Source organism: Microtus pennsylvanicus, chromosome 7, assembly GCF_037038515.1.
Source record: "Microtus pennsylvanicus isolate mMicPen1 chromosome 7, mMicPen1.hap1, whole genome shotgun sequence".
NCBI lineage: Eukaryota > Metazoa > Chordata > Mammalia > Rodentia > Cricetidae > Microtus > Microtus pennsylvanicus.
Window position 1 is genome coordinate 62,424,049 of NC_134585.1, and position 21,478 is coordinate 62,445,526.

General features: G+C 39.3%; 1 pseudogene; it reads left to right on the forward strand.

Moving 5' to 3' along the window:
* The first annotated feature begins 1,453 nt into the window (after window positions 1-1,453).
* Window positions 1,454-3,816, forward strand: LOC142854020 (thioredoxin-like protein 4A; annotated as a pseudogene).
* The last annotated feature ends 17,662 nt before the right edge of the window (window positions 3,817-21,478 follow it).

Below are 21,478 nucleotides of genomic sequence, written 5' to 3' on the forward strand. Positions count from 1 at the left end.
TACCTGAGTTCAATTCCCAGAACCCAACATGGCAGCTCACAAGTATCTACAACTACAGTTAATGGAATCCTATGTCCTTTACAGACCTCTGAGGGAACACATACAAACACAAATAGAAATCAAATATAAAGCATATTAAGAAGAAGAGTTTGGGTGAATATTATCAAAATACATTGCATGAATTTCTCAAAGAATTAAAAAAGTAAAATTTAAAAATAAGTCAAAATCTAAAAGAGAGAAAGGAAAAACAAAGGCACTAATGGAGGGAATGGTGACAGAGGAGCCCTTTAACAAAGAGCTTCTGGTGTGTCTGTTTCCTTGGTTACAGGAAATAGAAAAAGGGAGCATGGAAGGCAAACACCTGCAGCATAAAAAGCTTCCATGAGAGACTAGACAAAGAATACCAGGCTCAGAGAAACTCCCCGAGCACCTGCCAATCAAAGTGGGAAACTGAGCTGTTATTCTGATTGTCCAGGGCAAAAAGGACTCTTCTAGCCTAGAAACCCAATTGAAAGGTGTTTCTTTGATTGTCAGTTTCTGTTGAGCTGCGCTGATGATGGCTATCACCCCTCACACACACCCTCGAGTGTGACTGTGATGATACTCATGAAACTCTTGGCCTTGCAGTAATAAACCATGGCTAGCTAGGAAAACCAGAGATCAGCATGCACAGAGATGCAGATGCCCTGGGGAGCCAAAGATTAACTTTCCTCTCCCTGAGAACCCTGCCTCCAGCCTGCTTCTTATCTGGCTGACAATACAGGTTTAACAAGACAAGCTGAAGTGGACCCAGAAGGAGGTCCTCTGTGCACCACAGCAGCTCTGCCCGTGTCAGTGCTTTCTATTTCATTAGTAGGTACTGGCAGAATGTGTTCTGACTAACCCTATGCTTCTCACTGTAGGACAGTCCCATTACAATGTGGAAAACATGCATATGGATGCTCACATTCAAGAAAGGATCTCCAAAAAATCCATTCATTAGATTAGAGAGGAGGAGAAATAAACCCAATAAAAAGCACACTCCAGCTGTTAGCTGGATGCTAACTGGCCCGACTTGCTGATCCAGGAAATTCAAGGAGGTGCTATAGTATGTAATGTCACACTACCAGGCAGTCTCTCGAGATGAATTAACCTTTACACAAGGCAGGCAGCTGAGACTGCCTGCTCTCCTGCAGGTTAAAAGGCTTTTCACGTGGAGCAGGGCTCTCTGAGTGTACATTAGCTACAAAAGAATCCCCACACTGTTTGATTGCTGCAGCAATCGGATTTCCAGAAATAGATTCACCTTAATCTCTCTTTGTATTTTCCAGAGTTGAAGCTGAACTTTCAAGGGACTTGACTTAGCTTTTATTTATTTATTTTTATCCTTCTTTTCACAAGTGATTGACTGCCCTAGTGTTGCTTTCAGATCAGTGTTATTTTGGGCACAACTCAAAGAAAGCCAACCGTATACATGGAGGAGCAGCGGATGGCAGCAAAGTTCAGCTCCTTTCCTGATGAAGAAAGAGACTCCTCGGGGAGTGAAAAGGATGGAAAGAACCCACACAGGCGCCAAGGTCACTGAAAGTTCAGGGATTTGACTACACAAGCTGATGCTGGCAGATGCAGAACATCTCGAAGACTTTAAAGACAGACTTGCAGTTTTTAAAATACTGGCCCCACTGCTCAGCTTGCAGACATCACAACTAATATAGTTAACCACTGCACCTCAAAACTCAAATGTTTAACAATAGAAGTAGTATGAAGCCAGAATACGAAAGCATCACTTATAACAAAGGATCTTTGTTGATGAATTAACTGTCAGGGGAGCTGCTTTCCAGTCCTAGCTTATAACCCACTTTCAAAGCTTCCTTTCTTTCTTGCCTCAGGCGCCCCTCTTGGTTGCCACAAAGTATGTTGAGCTCCAGACCTCCTGAAAAGCTGCTCACCTACTTGCCTCATTATCCTCATGACTCACAAAAGGCAGAACTCCCCTGAGAGTGGCTCATAACTGAACCCATCAGTCCCCTGCCACCACAAGAGGAAAGAGCATCTAATTTAACACCAGTGTTCGAAGGCTGTGATGTAAAATGTGAGCAGCAGAGTTTGGGAACATTAGGTGACACCCACATTTAGAGAACCCCAGTCATTATTTTTTTCTTCCCACTGGTTCCACGGTGTATTAGAGACACAATACAATTTTAATTTACCCCAGGAACTGAGTAACAAAACACGCTGACGTCTTATCTTACTGAAATAGATCTGAGTTTTTTTGAGATCCTTTCCGGGTTTCTAATTCTTCAGTGAGCACCCCCCCCCACATCCCCACCCCAGCATTAGGGTTCAACTGTGCCCTCCTCCAACCCCAAATGCCTAACTTGGATCCAACAAAAGGAAACTTCTTTGTATGTGGAAGAAATAAAATAACTACTACAGGAACAACAAAAAACTAGCAACCTTCCCACACATCTATTTCATGGAACTAAATCAACTGTGTCAACTAGATGACTGCTTACTACAATCAGAGGCCTGGGAGAGCTATTTCTTAACACATTTTCATCGTCATTGTACAAAGCAATGAAAGCATGCCAAGTCTCATGGAAGAAATCTAAAATGAAAATCAACTGAAGCCCCCAAATTGAACTCTTGTACTGTAGTCCCCTAACTCAGTCTCCTGAGGAATGCAGAGGAAAGAAACATCTGCCTCACTCTATGATTTTTTTGTGGCAGAATGGTAGACTAAATATTAAAAGAAGACAATTCTCTTTATGTGAGCCATCTTTGTAAAAACAGAATATGACAGAAAATGATATTATCTGGTCTGAGAAATGGTGTTTGTTGATGACATTTATTGATATTTATTTTCTACTCTTTAATAATTATTCTTTATTCTTGAAAAATTCATACATTAATACAGTGAAATATGATCAGATTATTTCATTCCCCTTCTCCAACTCCTTTTATATCCCTGTCTATTTGGTCCCTCTCCAATTTTATGTCACCTTACATAGGGCTCCTATTGCGATGAACACCATTACCAAAAGCAACTTTGGGAGAAAAAAGTGTATTTCTTCTTACAACTTTCACATAATAATTCATCACTGAAGGAAGTCAGGACAAAAACCTGTCAGCAGGAGCTAATGCAGAAGTCATGGAGGAGTGCTGCTCACTGGCATGTTTTCAAAGTTTACTCAACTTTCTTTCTTACAGTACCTGGAACAACTTTCACATGGGTGCTGTGTGCCCACGCAGAGGACATCAGTGATCAATCCTGAAAATATTCCATGTGCCAAAGTGGTGGAGGCACTTTCTCAACTGAGGTTCCCTCCTCTAAAATTACTATAGCTGACAGCAACACATATGTCTTCTTCTTCTTCTTCTTCTTCTTCTTCTTCTTCTTCTTCTTCTTCTTCTTCTTCTTCTTCCTCCTCCTCCTCCTCCTCCTCCTCCTCCTCCTCCTCCTCCTTCTTCTTCTTCTTCTTTCTCCTCCTCCTCCTACTCTCCCCCTTCTCCTCTTTCTTCACTCAATCCAATTAGTGCTGTTAAGAATGTGAGCCAAATCCTGGGGCAGGGGCAACCTACCAACAGCCAACTTTAAAAGGAATAAAAGGTTCTGCTTCATAGGTCCTGGTGCTTCCACACAGGCATGCTCCAAATATTTTATATGCTCCTACATCTGCACAGTGCCTGGCAGGTAGACTGAGACTTTTGAAGAAGAAGCATACAGCTGTCATTAATTTTCAACACCACTGGGAACCTACCTGCATGATGATGGACAAGATGCTATACAGCATCCACAAAAAGAAATGGAAGATAGATCTTCCTCATCTTGTATGAGCCCTGCTTGGATATTTCTGGGTTTTTTTTTAATCTTATATTTTTGGTTGTGAGCCTAGCCTTTAACAGCTGAGCCATCTCTCCAACCCCACTTTTTTTTAATCTTATAGGCATCTACCTTCCAACAATATGAACATCTACCATGCTCAGCCAGATGACCTGATGATCATGCAATGCCTCCCATTGCCTCCCAGAGAATCACCAGATGAAATACTGTTTCTATCATGGCCTCCCTTGGTCACAGCTTATTGCTGAGGACAGAGATGAGAAGATTATGAGTTATGTCCTGGTCAATTCAATATAATTTAAGAGGTGATATAGATGTTCTCTTTGTGTTTTTTAATGTCATGCGGTTTCATTTCATAGAAATGGATGAGAAGTATAACGAAAAATTTGAAGAAATGAGTAAATACGTACATAATACCCTGGGAAACCAAGAAAGAATGATCCAACAGGTAATGGAAACAGTTCAAGAACTGAAAACTGAAATGAAAGCAAGGAAGAAAACACAAACTGAGGACCAGCTGGATATGGAAAATCTAGGTCAATGAGCAGAGCCTACAGAAACAAGCATAATCAATAGAATAAAAGAAATAGAAGAAAGAATCTCAGATTCTGAGGACACCATAGAGAAAATAAACACATAGATCAAAGAAAACTGCAAAGCCAACAAATTCTCATCACAAAACAATCAGGAATTATGAGACACAATAAAAAGACCAAACCTAAGAATAATAGGAATAGAAGGAGGAGAAGAGTCACAGCTCAAAGGCCCAGAAAATATTTTGAACAAAATTATGGAAGAAAACTTTCCCAACATAAAGAAAGATATTCCTTTGAATATTCAAGAAGCATACAGAACACCAAACAGACTGGATCAAAGAAAAACATACCCTCGCCATATAATAATCAAAACACAAAATATACAGGTTAAAGAAAGAATACTAAGAGCTGCAAAGGAAAAAGGCCAAGTAACTTATAAAGGTAAACCGATCAGACTAACACTCGATTTCTCTATGGAAACAATGAAAGCCAGAAGGTCCTGGATAGATGTACTGCAGAAGCTAAGAGACCATGGATGCAAGCCCAGACTACTATACCCAGCCAAGCTTTCGTTCACTATAAATGGAGAAAACAAGACATTCCAGGATAAGAACAAATTTAAACAATACGTAGCCACGAATCCAGCCCTACAGAAAATAATAGAAGGAAAATCGCAACCCAAGGAATCCAACATTGCCAGCACTGCCTATAATAACTGAGGCATCTAGCGACCCTTCACTAGCACAACTCAAAGAAGGGAGACACACAAATTCTACTTCCAAAAACAATAAGAATATCCAGCGTGAACAACCACTGATCATTAATATCACTAATATTAAATGGTCTCAATTCACCTATAAAAAGGCACAGGCTAAGAGATTGGAGACAAAGACAGGATCCAACATTCTGCTGTTTGCAAGCACAAAGACAGAGTAAAGGTTTGGGAAAAGGTCTTTCAAGCAAATGGTCCTAAGAAAAAAGCAGGTGTGGCCATATTAATTTCTTTTTTTTAATTTATTTATTTATTAAAGATTTCTGTCTCTTCCCTGCCACCGCCTCCAATTTCCCTCCCCCTCCCCCAATTAAGTCCCCCCCCCCAGCCTGAAAAGCAATCAGTGTTCCCTGTCCTGTGGGAAGTCCAAGGAACGCCCACCTCCATCCAGGTTTAGTAAGGTGAGCATCCAAACTGCCTAGGCTCCCACAAAACCAGTGCGTGCAGTAGGACCAGAAACTCATTGCCATTGTACTTGAGTTCTCAGTAGTCCTCATTGTCCGCTATGTTCAGAGAGTCCAGATTTTATCCCAAGCTTTTCCAGACCCAGGCCAGCTGGCCTTGGTGAGTTCCCAATAGAACATCCCCATTGTCTCAGTGTGTGGGTGCACCCCTTGCGGTCCTGAGTTCCTTGCTCGTGCTCTCTCTCCTTCTGCTCCTGATTTGGACCTTGAGATTTCAGTCCGGTGCTCCAATGTGGGTCTCTGTCTCTGTCTCCTTTCATTGCCTGATGAAGGTTAATATTCAGGAGGATGCCTATATGTTTTTCTTTGGGTTCTCCTTATGTAGCTTCTCTAGGATCACTAATTATAGGTTCAATGTCCTTGGTTTATGGCTAGAAACCAAATATGAGTGAGTACATCCCATGTTCCTCTTTTGGGGTCTGGCTTACCTCACTCAGGATAGTGTTTTCTATTTCCATCCATTTGCATGCAAAATTCAAGAAGCCCTTGATTTTTACTGCTGAGTAGTACTCTAATATGTATATATTCCATACTTTCTTCATCCATTCTTCCATTGAAGGGCATCTAGGTTGTTTCCAGGTTCTGGCTATCACAAACAATGCTGCTATGAACATCGTAGAGCATATACTTTTGTTGTATGATAAGGCCTCTCTTGGGTATATTCCCAAGAGTGGTATTGCTGGGTCCAGGGGTAAGTTGATCCTGAATTTCCTGAGAAACAGCCACACTGCTTTCCAAAGTGGTTGCACAAGTTTGCATTCCCACCAGCAATGGATGAGTGTACCCCTTTCTCCACACCCTCTCCAACAAAGGCTATCATTGGTGTTTTTTATTTTAGCCATTCTGACAGGTGTAAGATGATACCTCAAAGTTGTCTTGATTTGCATTTCCCTGATCGCTAAGGAAGTTGAGCATGACCTTAAGTGTCTTTTGGCCATTTGAACTTCTTCTGTTGAGAATTCTCTGTTCAGCTCAATGCCCCATTTTATAATTGGATTGATTGGCCTTTCGCGGTCTAGTTTCTTGAGATCTTTATATATTTTGGAGATCAGACCTTTGTCAGTTGCGGGGTTGGTGAAGATCTTCCAGTCAGTGGGTTGCCTTTGTGTCTTAGCAACAGTGTCCTTTGCTTTGGAGAAGCTTCTTAGTCTCAGGAGGTCCCATTTATTCAATGAGGTCCTTAATGTCTGTGCTGCTGGGGTTATACGTAGGAAATGGTCCCCTGTGCCCATGTGTTGTAGGGTATTTCCCACTTTCTCTTCTATCAGGTTCAGAGTGTTCGGACTGATATTGAGGTCTTTAATCCATTTGGACTTGAGTTTTGTGCATGGTGATAGATATGGATCTATTTTCATTCTTCTACAGGTTGACATCCAGTTTTGCCAGCACAATTTGTTGAAGATGCTCTTTCTTTTTTATTGTATACTTTTAGCTCCTTTATCGAAAATCAGGTGTTCATAGGTTTGTGGGTCAGGGTCTTCTATTTGATTCCATTCTCTGTTTTTATACCAATACCAAGCTGTTTGCAATACTGTAGCTCTGTAGTAGAGTTTGAAGTCAGGGATGGTAATGCCTCCAGATGATCCTTTGTTGTATAAGATTGTTTTGGCTATCCTGGGTTTTTTATTTTTCCATATAAAGTTGATTATTGTCTTCTCCAGATCTGTGAAAAATTTTGATGGGATTTTGATGGGGATTGCATTGAATCTATAGATTGCTTTGGTAGAATTGCCATTTTTACTATTTTGAGCCTCCCAATCCAGGAGCAAGGGAGGTCCTTCCATTTTCTGGTGTCCTCTTCAATTTCTTTCTTCAAAGACTTAAAGTTTTTGTCAAATAGATCTTTTATCTATTTGATGAAACATTTATCACATGTTGATTGATATATTTGTTCTCATTGTTTATAATTTTGTATTAGGTTTAGAAGTCTCTTATTTAAACAAAACGAATTCTTATAGCCAGTAGTTTTTAAGTTACCCACCCACTTGGTTAAGTTTCCCACCAACTTTGGTGTGGACGCTTATACTATTTATGCCAATATAAAGTGCATATCCAGCCTCTTTTATGGCTGCAGGATTCGGCTGCTATTCTCAGTTCCAGAAGAGGACTATGATTTGTGCGTTTACCCCTAAATTAATAACTCTCTATTATCCTTAGTTCTGAGCTAGTGCGGGATTTCTTTTAAGTGCCCTTCTTCAACAAGGTGAACCCTAAGAAAAACATACATAGATCCACCTGGAAAGTCGAAATAAACAAAATCACCTGACAAAATTGGAAACGGGAATGGGGAAAAAAAGGGAGGGCAAAAGGAAAAGAGAAGGGGAAAAGGAGAGAGGAGAGGAGAAAAGAACTTGAGGGAATGGGATAGGAGAGATAGAAGAAGAACAGAGATGAGAGAAAGGGAAGAGATTATCTTGATTGAGGGAGCCATTATGGGGTTATCAAGAAACTTGGCTCTGGAGAAATTCTTAGGAATCCACAAGAATGACCCTAGCTAAAATCCTAAGCAATAGAGGAGAGGGGGCCTGAACTGGTCTTGCCCTGTAGCCATAATGATGAATATCTTAAATATCACCATAGAAACTTTATCCAGGAACTGATGAAAACAGAGGCAGAGACCTACATCAAAGCATTAGACTGAGTTCCCAAAGTTCAGTCGAAGATTGGGAGGAGTAAGATTATGAGCAAAGAGGTCAAGACCATGATGGCCACACCCACTGAAACAGTCTACCTAAACTAAGGGTAGCATACCAACACCTGCCGGACTGGAAAGGAACAAACATATGTCCAAATTAGTTGCTCTGATTGTAGTTGACAGTTGTATGGCTGAGGCAGACTGAGGGGCTACTGGTAGTGGCACCAGGATTTATCACTACTGCTTGTACTGACTTTTTGGGAACCCATTCTCTTTGGATGAACACCTTGCTCAGCCTAGATATGGTAGGCATGCCTTAAACTTTTCCCAAAGCAATGTGCCTTACCTTTTCTGAGGAATAGATTGGGGGGGGGGGGTAGGTGGAGAGAATGGGAGGAGGGGAGGGAGTAGGAACTGGGAATGGTTTGTAAAATGAAAAAAAAGATTGGTTTTTTTAAAAAATAAAATTAAAGAGTTAAAAACAGGAATATATACTTATGATACATGTTCACTACCTCTCAGAATACAGTGCTTTCAACTGTTTCTACAACCCTGCAAAGGGGCCATTTCACATTAGAACTGTCTATCTCAAATGCTCTTGGAGACAAGGTCATGGCACCTTCAGCAGACATTTATCACCTAATAACATTTGTGATTTCAAGTAGAGAAGGAAGGGAACAATTGTACTAATGAATGGGAATAATGATAAGCTGGAAGATTCACTATGATTTATGTAACTTGGGTTTTAAGATTCACAGATAGATATGACAGAAAGAGCTCAGTATTTTAGAGTTGAATTAAACTGAAAATTCAATCAGAAGGAAAAATAGCAGCAAAGCTACCAAGGCAGGCAGGCTTCTGCTCTGGGTCAGTGAAGCATCAACCAGGGTTTTCCAAACCTCCCCATCAAACTAACTCACAAGATGTCTTCATCAGTCCTTGAAAATTGTTAAACAAGTGGGTTCTACCTTTCAGAGATCCCAAATCTTCTGTTAATGGGGAAATGTGTGTCTGTGTACATGAAACTTGTGTTTCAGTAGTCTGTGAGCATCAGAAGATGGATACTACCATCACACACTATATGTACACTAATATCACAGTGCCTCTCCTCAACAATTAACATGTATTAATTAATTAGTTAAGCATGTGCTATCTAAAGCCACCAGTTTGGGAAATATTGTTATGAGTCAAATCAAATTAATATAACTTGATTTTTTTCATTGAGAAAATGTTAAGTATGTAATATTTATAAAAGGAATGACTTTAGGAAGAAGATATTGAACATTTTAGCCTGAACAATGAATTTATGATTTCTCTCTAAGCTATTTGCTTGTTTGTTGTTTATGTATATGGGCGTGTCTGAAAGGATTTATGCTGATAGGTTACCTACCCCATTTTATTTGAACAAATTTGATCTTTTCCTTGTGGTTCTTTACTTTGTGCTTTATAACTGTGTTTGTAGCGTTAAAAATTGTGCTATGCCTTTTAAAAAGATTTTATGTCTTTAAAAAGTTTAACATTCAAAACATTGCAAAAGGCTTAAAAATAAAAATATTACAACTTGGGTCAAGTCTCCTGCCCACCCTAAAGTGGGTCCCTTAACTAAGAATTGTGGTTCCGTGCTCCCCTATCCAACCTTCCTTTATCCCGATCCTCCTGTTTCCCCAAGTCCCCCCTCCTTCCCTTCTACCTTTTCTCTCCCCATCTCCCCTAACCCCCATCCCACCCCACCCCCAACATCCCACTTTTCTCCCCGGCAATTTTGTCTACTTCCCTTATCCAAGAGGATAACTATATGTTTTTCCTTGGGTTCACCTTCTTACTTAGCTTCTTTAGATTCACCTATTGTAGACTCCGTGATCCCTATTTATGGCTAGAAACCAATTATGAGTGAGTACATCCCATGTTCATCTTTTTGGGTCTGGGATACCTCACTCAGGATAGTGTTTTCTATTTCCATCCATTTGCATGCAAAATTCGAGAATTCATTGTTTTTTACCGCAGCGTAGTACTCTAGTGTGTATATATTCCATACTTTCTTCATCCATTCTTCCATTGAAGGGCATCTAGGTTGTTTCCAGGTTCTGGCTATTACAAATAATACTGCTATGAACATAGTTGAACAAATGCTTTTGACATGTGATAGAGCATCTCTTGGGTAAATTCTCAAGAGTGGTATTGCTGGGTCCAGGGGTAGGTTGATCCCGAATTTCCTGAGAAACCGAAACACTGACTTCCACAGTGGTTGCACAAGATTGCATTCCCACCAGCAATGGATGAGGGTACCCCTTCCTCCACAGCCTCTCCAGCAAAGGCTATCCTTGGTGTTTTTTACTTTAGTTAGAGGGGCTCCCAGGTGCCCAAGCTGAGGTCCCCAGTTAGTTCCTTGGGCAGCTGAGGATAGGGAACCTGAAATGACTCTACCCTAGAGCAATACTGACGAATATCTTGTATATCATCCTAGAACTTTCATCTGGCGATGGATGGAGATAGAGACAGAGACCCACACTGGAGCACTGGACTGAGCTCCCAAGGTCCCAATGAGGGAGAACATGAGCAAAGAAGTCGGGACCACGAGGGGTGCACCCACCCACTGAGACAGTGGAGCTGATCTACTGGGAGCTCACCAAGGCCAGCTGGACTGTTACCAAAAAAGCATGGGATAAAACTGGACTCTCGGAACATGGCGAACAATGAGAGCTGATGAGACGCCAAGGACAATGGCATGCGGTTTTGATCCTACGCAATGTGCTGGCTTGGTGGGAGCCTAGCCAGTCTGGATGTTCACCTTCCTAGATATGGACGGAGGGGGGAGGACCTAGGACTTACCACAGGGCAGGGAACCCTGACTGCTCTTTGGACTGGAGAGGGAGGGGGAGAAGAGTGGGGGGAAGGGGAGAGGGGTTGGAGGAGGGGGAGAAGAGTGGGAGGAGGGGGAGAAGAGTGGGAGGAGGGGGAGGGAAATGGGAGGCTGGGAGGAGGTGAAAATTTGTTTTTTTTTCTTTTCTTTATTCTCCTTTTATCAATAAAAAAATTTTAAAAAAATATATTACAACTTAAAAAGTTTTAATTGGGGACACTTTTAGATGGGAATTGTGTTTTTGATAATCTTTAAAGAGCTTGGAAATAAAATATTTGATAATTTATCATTTGCCACAGAAACAAATTGTTTAGGATGTCTGTTACTGAGAGCACAGTGCCAACCTGAGGCTATTGCCCTGAGTGTAGCTTCGGTCACTGCTCACTAGCAAGAGGAGCTTGCCAGCTGCTCTAATCAACACCTCTGGGAGAGGCTCTGTCATCCCCATGCTCTTCAGTTTGAGATTTTTTTTCTATTTTGTTATGCTATTAGGCTAGTTTTCAGCTGTGCCTACCTCTTCTCATAACTGTTACTGAGTCTTCCCCAGTTTCTTCACTAGCGACTTCAAGCAGCCATGCCCATGTCTCCTCTGGTATATTGGATTGAACATTTCTTTTACCCTAAATCAAGTAGGGATGTTATTTATTTATTAATATTTAATTTATATACATATTTGGTTTTTTATTTCTTTATTTTAGAAAATTTGTACTTCATAAGTTGAAACATGGGAGGACCAAGGAGTGTCTCCTACAATTAAATAGTTCAATCAGTGGCTTGAGGTTGCAAGTTTCTGCTGTTCATTTCAAGCATGGTTTCAAGCTTTGTGATTTTACCTTTTTCTCTTTCTCTTTTTCTTTTTAAAGCAATCTTCTTTTACCTACCAATCTCAGTTCCCTCTCCCTCCCATTCTCCTGCTCCTCCATCCACCCCATCCACTCCTCAGAGAGGGTGAGGCTTCCCATAGGGCATCAACAAAGTCTGTCACATCATTGAGGCAGGACCAAGGCCCAGAAAGACAAACACAGTATGTACTCACTCATAACTGGATATTAGACATAAAGCAAAGGATAAACAGCTTGTAGGCATATCTGCATACAGATATAGGCATTTTATATGCTCCTGACTATGTTTTCTTAAGTAGGGAGATACTTTTACTTCAAACTTTAAATGAAAAGTGTGTTTTTAGCTTTAGTTGTTAGCTAGTCAGCTTAATTAAAGGATTCCCTGAATCAGATTGGCCTGTGAGCAAGTTTTGGGGGAATTGTTCCATTGGGTTATGTGTCTGTTTCTGTGTTGGTACCATGATGTTTTTCTTGCCTCATGTCTGTAAAATAACTTAGTCAAAAGGAACAGTATCTTATTATATCCTTTTTTGGCCCTGTTTTTATTTTTATTTTTTATTTTTGAAAAGAAAACAAGCTATCTTTTTTCATTTTACATACCAGTCCCAGTTCACACTCCCTTCCCTCTTCCCATTTCCTCCACCTTCTCTCAGTATATTCTTTGTGTTCTGGAGATTGTTTTATACTGTTCTTGGTCATTAGTGCTTCCATATAAATGTTGAGAGTTTATTATTATTATTGTATCTGTGAATAACAGACCTAGAATTTTGGCTGAGATTGAATTCATATGTATATTGCTTTTCATATGTATATGGCCATTTTCCCAACATTGATTCTCTGATCTGTGAGCATGGGAAGTCTTTCTCTTTCCTAGTGTCTTACCCAACTTCTTTCCTCAGTATTTTAAAGTTTTCATAATAGAAATCTTTCAGTTATTTAATTAACGTAATTCCAGGTTTTGTGAGCATATACATGCTTTCACATGTATGCATGTGTACTTGCCCATACACACAAGGGGAAGCGGTTACTGTGAATGGGATGGTTTTCCTGATCTTTTTCAGTGTGATTGTCATTGATATGCAAGATGCTACTGGTTTTTGAGGCTTTTCTTTGTATCCTGCTAGTTTACTGAAGGTGTTTATGAGCTCTAAGAGTTTTGTTGGAGGGCGTGTCTTTCTTGTCTCTTATGGGTAGAACCATGTCATCTAAAAATAAGGGTATTTTGACTTTTCTTGTCCTACTTATATCCCTTTTATTGTCTCATCATTTTGCTCTAGCCAATAATTCATGAACTGGATTGAAAAAAAGCTATGTAGAGTAGATTCCTGGTCTTGCTCCAGATCTTAAAATTTATTAGGCTGTTCTCATTTAGCATGATGTTATCTATATTTGTCATAATAGCCTTTATTATATTAAGGTATTTTCCTTCCATCCCTAGCCACCCTATTACTCTCATTATGAATGGATGTTGGATTTTTTAATCTAATGAGACAGTCATGTGACATGCCTTTTACACCATTCATGTGACAAGTCTTTCACTCTGTTCATGTGATAAAATGAATTTGTTGATTTACATATGTTAAACTATTTTTCAGAAAGGATCATCTTGATGTTATTGTAAATTTAGTATGCAAGTATAGTATTGTGAACTTTTTATATCTATATTCATCAGTGACATCAGAACAAAGCTAAATATTAACAATAAGAATCAAAGAAAATAATGTCAGTCATAGAAATTGAACAATACATCATTGAATGATAATATAACACTGAGAAAATAAAAATGGAAATTCAAAAGTATTATAACTGAATGAAAATGAGAACAAAACTTGGTCTTTTTTGAAGTCTGAGACCCATGTTGCCACCAAAGGTTACACAGAAGCCTGGGGTCAGGGCCAAAACCTGTGGCCTTGTTGGTGTCTGGGGGCCATATTGCCCCTAAAGCCATACTGATCTGAGCAGTTTGTGCTTCCACCCAGTGCCACAATGTCATCTGGGCCCTAGCTGCTGCCAAGGGCAATGTCTGGGTGTGGTCCTGCTGCAGCTGGGGTCTGTGTCACTTCAGACAGCCATAAGAACCCTAAGTTCCTTCACTGGCCCTGGGCTGGCCCAGCCCCTTGCTGGACACTGCAGCAAGAGAGCTGTCCCCACACCCAACCCCCCATAGACACACTCTGGAGAAATGGCCCTACCTCTCATCACAGGCAAGGGAGATCTGACCCTGGTGGCATGGGGCACAGGGGAGCTGGCTCTACCCTTTGTTTGAAGGGGGACGGCCTCAGTGTCCTGGACTGACAACTCAACTACTACCCAGGCTGACACTAATATCTACCCCCAATTAGGACCTGCTGGACTTTTCTTTTTTTCAAGACAGCAAGTTTATTTCACTTGTCCTGGCATTTCCTTGCAAACCCTGAGACTTCTCCCTTCTTCCTAGTGTTCCCTTGGTCTTACTCCACTGCCCAATCCCTGGCTACAAACCAGTGCATCCTTTATTAACCAATGAGAGTAATACATATTTAGACTATACAAATATTGTTCCCCAACACAATGTGAGACATTGAATTATTTTGTAAATTTAATTTTTTTTATTGAACTATACATTTTTCTCCACTCCCCTGGCTCCCTCTCCCCTCCCTTTCTGTCTTCTTCCATGGTCCCCATGCTCCCAATTTACTCAGGAGATCTTTAACTCTTACATATTCCTACTCCCTATATAGATTAGATCTATGTATGTCTCTCTTAGGATCCTCATTTGTGTATAGGTATCTGAGACTGTGATTTGTAGGCTGGTTTTTCTTTGCTTTATATCTAAAGCCACATATGAGTGAGTACATATAACAATTGTATTTCTGGGTCTGGGTTACCTCACTCAATATGATGTTTTCTAGCTCCATCCATTAGCCTCAAATTTCAAGATGACATTATATTTTTCTGCTGTATAGTACTCCATTGTGTAAATGTACCACATTGTGTAAATGTAGCTTATCCATTCTTTGGTCAAGGGGCATTTAGGTTGTTTCCAGGTTCTGGCTATGACAAACAATGTTGTTATGAACATAGTTGAGCACATGTCCTTATAGTATGATTGTATACCCAAAAGTGACATTGCTGGGTCTTGAGGTAGGTTGTTTCCTAATTTTCTGAGAAATTGCCAAACTTATTTACAAAGGGGCTGTTCCAGCTTGCACTCCCACCAGCCATGAAGGAATGTTCTTGACTCCACAACCTCTCCAGCATAAGCTGTCATCAGTATTTTTGATCTTGGCCATTCTTACAGTTGTAAGATGAAATCTCAGAGTTGTTTTGATTTGCATTTCTCTGATGACTAAGGATGTTGAGCATTTCCTTAAGCATCTTTCAGTCATTTTAGATTCCTCTGTTGAGAGTTCGCTGTTAAGGTCTGTACCCCAATTTTCTATTGGATTATTTGTTCTTTTGATGACCAAGTTCTTGAGCTCTTTGTATATTTTGGAGATCAGCCTTCAGTCTTATGTGGGGTTGGTGAAGATCTTTTCCCATTCTGTAGGCTACTATTTTGTCTTGTTTACTATGTCCTTTGCTTTACAGAAGCTTTTCAGTTGCAGGGGGTCCCATTATTTATTGTTGCTCTAAGAGTCTTTGCTACTGTGGTTATATTTAGGAAGTGGTCTCCTGTGTCAATGCATTCAAGTGTACTTCCCTCTTCTATGAGGTTCAGTGTGGCTGGTTTTATGGTGAGATTTTTGATCCATTTGGACTTGAGTTTTGTGCATGGTGATAGATATGAAACTATTTTCATTCTTCTACATGTTGATATACAGTCATGCTGGTACCATTTGTTAAATATGCTTTCTTTTTTCCATTTTATACTTTTTGCTTTTTTGTCAAAAAATCAGGTGTTTATAGGTGTGCAGATTGCTATGTGGTTCTTCGATTCAGTTCCCTTGGTTTTCCTGTCTGTTCTTATGCCAATACGAGGCTGTTTTCAGTACTGCAGCTCTGTAGTAAAGTTTTAAGTCAGGGATTGTGATGCCTACACAAGCTCCTTTATTGTACAGGATTTGAGGGTGTTGATATTACTTCTTCTTTGAAAATCTTGTAAAATTCTGCTCTGAAATCATTTGGTAATGGGCTTTGTTTTGTTGGGAAACTTTTGATAACTGTTGCTATTTCTTTAGAAGTTATATGTCTATTTAATTTGCCTACATGGTCTTTAATATAATTTTGGTAAATAATATTTATCCAGAAAGTTGTCCATTTTTTTTGTATTCCAATTTTGTGTAGTACAGGTTTTTGAAATATGACCTCATGGTTCTTTGGATTTCCTCCATGTCATTTGTTATGTTCTCCTTTTCATTTCTGATTTTGTTAATTTGAATATTCTCTGTCTGCGTTTTGGTTAGTTTGGATAAAGTTTTGTCTATTTTGTTGATTTTCTCGGAGAACCAACTCTTTGTCTTGTTAATTCTTCCTGTTGTTTTCTTTGTTTCTACTTTGTTGATTTCAGCTCTCAATTTGATTATTTCCTGCCATCTAATCCTCCTCAGTGAGTTTGCTTCTTTTAGTTCTAGAGTTTTCAAATATTCTGTTAACTCACTCTTGTGGGACTTTTCTAGCTTCTTGATGTAGGCATTTACTGCTATGAACTTTCCTCTTAACACTGCCTTCCTTGTGTCCCATAAATTTGGGTATATTGTGTGGTCATTTTCATTGAATTTAGGAAGTCTTTGACTATTCTTTCATTTTCCTTGACCTATTGATAATTCGGGTGAGCATCGTTTAATTTCCACTTGTTTGTGAGCTTTTTGGAGTTAGTGTTGCTGTTGAATTGTAATTTTAAGCGATTATGATCCAATAAGATACATGGGTTTATTCCAATTTTTTTGTATCTGTTGATGTTTGCTTTGTTACTGAGTATGTGGTCAATTTTTGAAAAGGTTCCATGAGGTGCTGAGAAGAAGGTATATACTTTTATGTTTGGCTGGAATGTTGTATAGATGTCTGTTAGGCCCATTTAAATAATAACATCTGTTAGTTTCCTTATTTCTCTATTAATTTTCTGTCTGACAGACCTGTCCATTGATGAGAGTGGGGTGCTGAAGCCTTCCACTATTAGAGTGTGGGGTTTAATGTGTGATTTAAGCTTTATATGTGTTTCTTTCACATGTGAGGGTGCTCTTGTATTTGGGGCATAGATGTTCAGCATTGGGATTTTCTCATGATAGATTTTTTTCCTGTGACTAATATGAAATGTCCTTCTTTGTCTCTTTTGATTGATTTTACTTTGAAGTCTATTTTGTGTTGTAATAGGAGCGATGGGGCTGCGTCCCCAGCACCCCGGCCGCCTCACTAGCTTATGCCCCGAAATAACAACACACAAATTGTATTCTTTTAAACACTGCTTGGCCCATTTCTATCTAGCCTCTTCTAGGCTAATTCTCGCACCTGGACTAGCCCATTTCTAATCATCTGTGTAGCCCACAAGGTGGCTTACCAGGGAGATTCTAGCCTACGTCCATCCTGGGTCAAAGCTTCATCGCGTGTGCCCCCGAGAGCTGAGCTATGCCGTCTCTCTGAGGTGTCTGCCCCCAAGAGGAGAGCTGTCGAGTCTGAGCTCACTTCCTCTTCCTCCCAGCATTCTGTTCTGTTTACTCCTCCCACCTATGTTTTAACCTATGAGGCCAAGCAGTTTCTTTATTACTTAACCAATGACCTTCCTCCATCAATTTTGTTGATTATTAGGATAGCTAAATCAGCTTGTTTCTTAGATCTGTCTTTGAGGTTGAGGCATGTTTCTTGTATGCAGCAAAAATATGTATTCTGTTTTTATATCCAATCTGTTAACCTGTGTCTTTTTATAGGTGAGTTTGAGTCCATTTATATGAAGGGATATTAATTAACAGTGATTGATATCTCCTGTTAATTTCATTTTTGTTGGTGGTGATGTTATTTTGTGTGTTTCTTCCTTCTTTGGGATTTGTTGCTGTGAGATCATCTATTGTCTGTGTGATTGTGGATGTAGCCAACTTCCTTGGGTTGGAATTTTTCTTCTAGTACTTTGTGTAGGGCTGGGTTTGTGGTTAGGTATTGGTTAAATCTGGTTCTGTCATGGAACATCTTGTTTTGTTCTTCTATGGTGATTGACAGTTTTGCTGAGTATAGTAGTCTGGGCTGGCATCCATGGTCTCTTAATGTCTGCACAACCCTTGGCCAGGACCTTCTGTCTTTCATTGTCTCCAATGAGAAGTCAGGTGCAATTCTGATAGGTCTGCCTTTATATGTTACTTGTCCTTTTCCCTTTGCAGCTCTTAATATTCTTTCTTTATTCTGTATGTTTAGTGTTTTAATTATTATGTGGTGTGGGGACATTTTTTTTATCCAGTCTATTTGGTGTTACATAAACTTCTTATATTATATCTTCATATATATATATATATATCTTTCTTATGGTTGGGAATGTTTTCTTCTATGATTTTGTTGAATTTTTTTTTTTGCCTTTGAGCTGAAGTTCTTTTTCTTTTTCTTACCTATTATTCTTAGATTTGGTCTTTTCATGGTATCCTATATTTCCTGGATATTTTGTGTTAAGCTTTTGTTAGATTTAATATTTTCTTTAACTGATGAGTCTATTTCCTCCATTGTATCTTTAGTGCTTGAGATTCTCTCTTCCATCTCTTGTTTATGCTTGCATTTGTGGTTCCTGATCATTTTTTATAATTTCCATTTTTATAATTCCCTCAGTTTGCAATTTTTTTATTGTCTGGTTTTCAAGTCTTAAATTGTTTCTTTCACTTGTTTGATTGTTTTTTCTTGATTTTCTTTATAGATTTGTTGATTTCTTCTAATTTTTTGTTTGTCTTTCCCTCCATTTCTTTGAGAAAAATTTTTATTTCCTTTTTAAGGGCCTCAAACATTCTCTAAAAGTTATTTTTTAGGTCATTTTCTTCTGCTTCATCCATATTTCGTTGTTCAAGTCTTGTTGTTGTAGGGATACTAGGTTTTTTTGGTGGTGTGTTTTTCTTTGTGGTGTTGTGTTCTTACCTTGTCTACCCAGTTTCTCTTCTGTTTGGTGTAGTTGGAGCTGTTGATGTCTCTGGTGAGCAACATTCCAGGTGTCAGTGGATCCAAGGCTCTGGTGCTTGCTCCTCATGGTGCAGTCAGGGCCATGTTTTTAGTCACTCCTGGCCTCACTCAGTGTTTCTGGAAGTCGCTCAGTGCTCCTGGGGGTTGTTCTGCAATACCGGGGGTGATTCAGGTCTGCTCCCATGGAGGTTGCTTGCATAGGGCTGCTTCTGCTTTGGTCACTGTCTTAGGCCTGCTCTGGCAGAGGTTGCTGGTTCTGGCCTGCTACTTCAGAGGTTGCTGATTCATGCCCAGTTCTTTGGCTTGGGCCTGCTCCCTCAGGAGTGGCTGCCTTGTTTCTTCTCCTGTGAAGGTTGTTAGCTCAGGCCTGCTCCAGTGGAGGTCCCTGGCTCAGGCCTGTTCCCACAAATATCACTGGCTTGGGCCTGCTCTCTCAGCAATAGGCTGCTCCCATGTACCTGCTCCTGTGGGGGTGATTGCCTCAGGCTGATACATTGAATTCTATTTAGATGTAGAGGAAAGCACAGCAAGACAAAGAGGCCTGCAGCTAAGCTTTTATGATTACCCTGATTTTCTCATGCTTACCATGTAACATTGCATACATTCAAATTTTGTCGGTTGGATATGTCACAGTGGACTCAATTATTCCTCCTTATTAAAAAATTACATTTTATAACTTTTCACATTTTAAAATATTTTGTAATTCATTTTTATTGTATCATATATGAACCTTCCTACCAAGACTGGGGGTTTGTTGTCATTGTTGTTGTGTTAAGAAGGTATTATTGGTGGTTTTGGGGTTCAAACCCAGGACCTAATGAATGCAAAGCAAGCCCTTGACCACCTAGCAATAATCCTAGCATTTCTAACAAGCTGGTTTTCAATTAATTCATATATAAGGATGAAATCATCTTCCGTCTTCATGTCCCTGTACAATACATGATATTCAGCAAATGCTTTCTGAATGAGTAAACATAAACTCTAGTAATAAATTAGAATTTAGCTATACGACTATCAGTCCTTAGGAGATGAACTATCACTGAAAGCATCAAGCAGACTAGAAAGGCTCACTAGGGTGGTAGAAGACACCAGATCTGAGACTTGAAAATAAGAGACAGTCAAAGAGACAGCAGATGTAGGTGTAGTAGCAAGAGAAAGAAGAATCCACAGGGACAACACAGCTTGGGTCTGGCTGAGAAGAAGCCAATTTAACTTCAAACTACTCCCCACCATCCTTTTCCATTTTCACAACTTATGTGCTCTAGCCCTGGCTGGCTGCCTCAGCCTCCCCTCGGTGGTATCTTTTCTAATTAAATTTTAACTGTGTTGCAGAGACATGGCATTTTGCTCTCTAACAAATAATTTGTTTTGATTGACTTGTTCTAGATTGTGTGTCACACTGAGCATTCTCTGCACACATTCTAAGTCTTTGTCTACAATATCAACCATATTTCGAGTAAGTGGAGTGTCCACATAGATATAAAAGCATTTTGACAATATTCCCAAAATAGGGACAAAATGTGTATGTTTCTATTAAGCCATTTATTAACAAAACATCTAAAGATCACACTAAAACTCTATTTTAAGTTTTAAGTGTTGATAGTTTCTCAGAAAACAAAGGCTCTTTATAAGTACAGTGTCACTTCAGTAATTAGGTCTCTTGATATTTACTTGATGAAGAGAAAAATTATATCCTTTTCAAAGAGCTGAACTATTTAAAGTTATTAAATGTGCCAGATAGTTAATTATCATAAAGTGATATATAGAAGCAGCATTCTCTGACAAAAGCACCTAATTCATATGAACATTTTTTCTTGTCACATTCTAGCAAATGAGTTTCCCCATAACAAATATTCAATGTTGGTTAACAAGTCAGGCCTACTATTATTACAACAAATTTTTCAAGCTTGTAGGAAACATCTGAGTATTTGACTTTTAGTCACAGATATCAACTCAACAAAAATAAATGTTGATTAATCTGAGTTTTGCAATACACAGTGTAGAAATATGTTTTTGTTAATGGAAACAAAATATATAACCTAATTGTGCACTGTAACTTCTCAGTACCTCTGGTGTTCATTTTCAGTATTACCAACAAGTATAATTACTGACTTTGATATGATTTTTCTTAAATTAACAATTTGGACTATATCAGATCAATAACATTCTGCAGTGCAAAACCAAGTAGGAGAGTGCAAACTGAACTTAGAGGATGGAATAAAATATATGAAAGAAAGAAAACAATAAAAAGAAACAATGAACAAAAAGTTGGTTCTTTGATAAAATCAACAAGATAGACAAAACTTTATCCAAAATAACCAAAAGGCAGACAGAGAATATTCAAACTAACAAAGTCAGAAATGAAAAGGAGGACATAACAACAGACACAGAGGAAATTCAGAGAACCATAAGGTCATATTTAGAAAACCTGTACTCCACAAAATTGAAAAGCTTAAAGGAAATGGACAACTTTCTGAATAA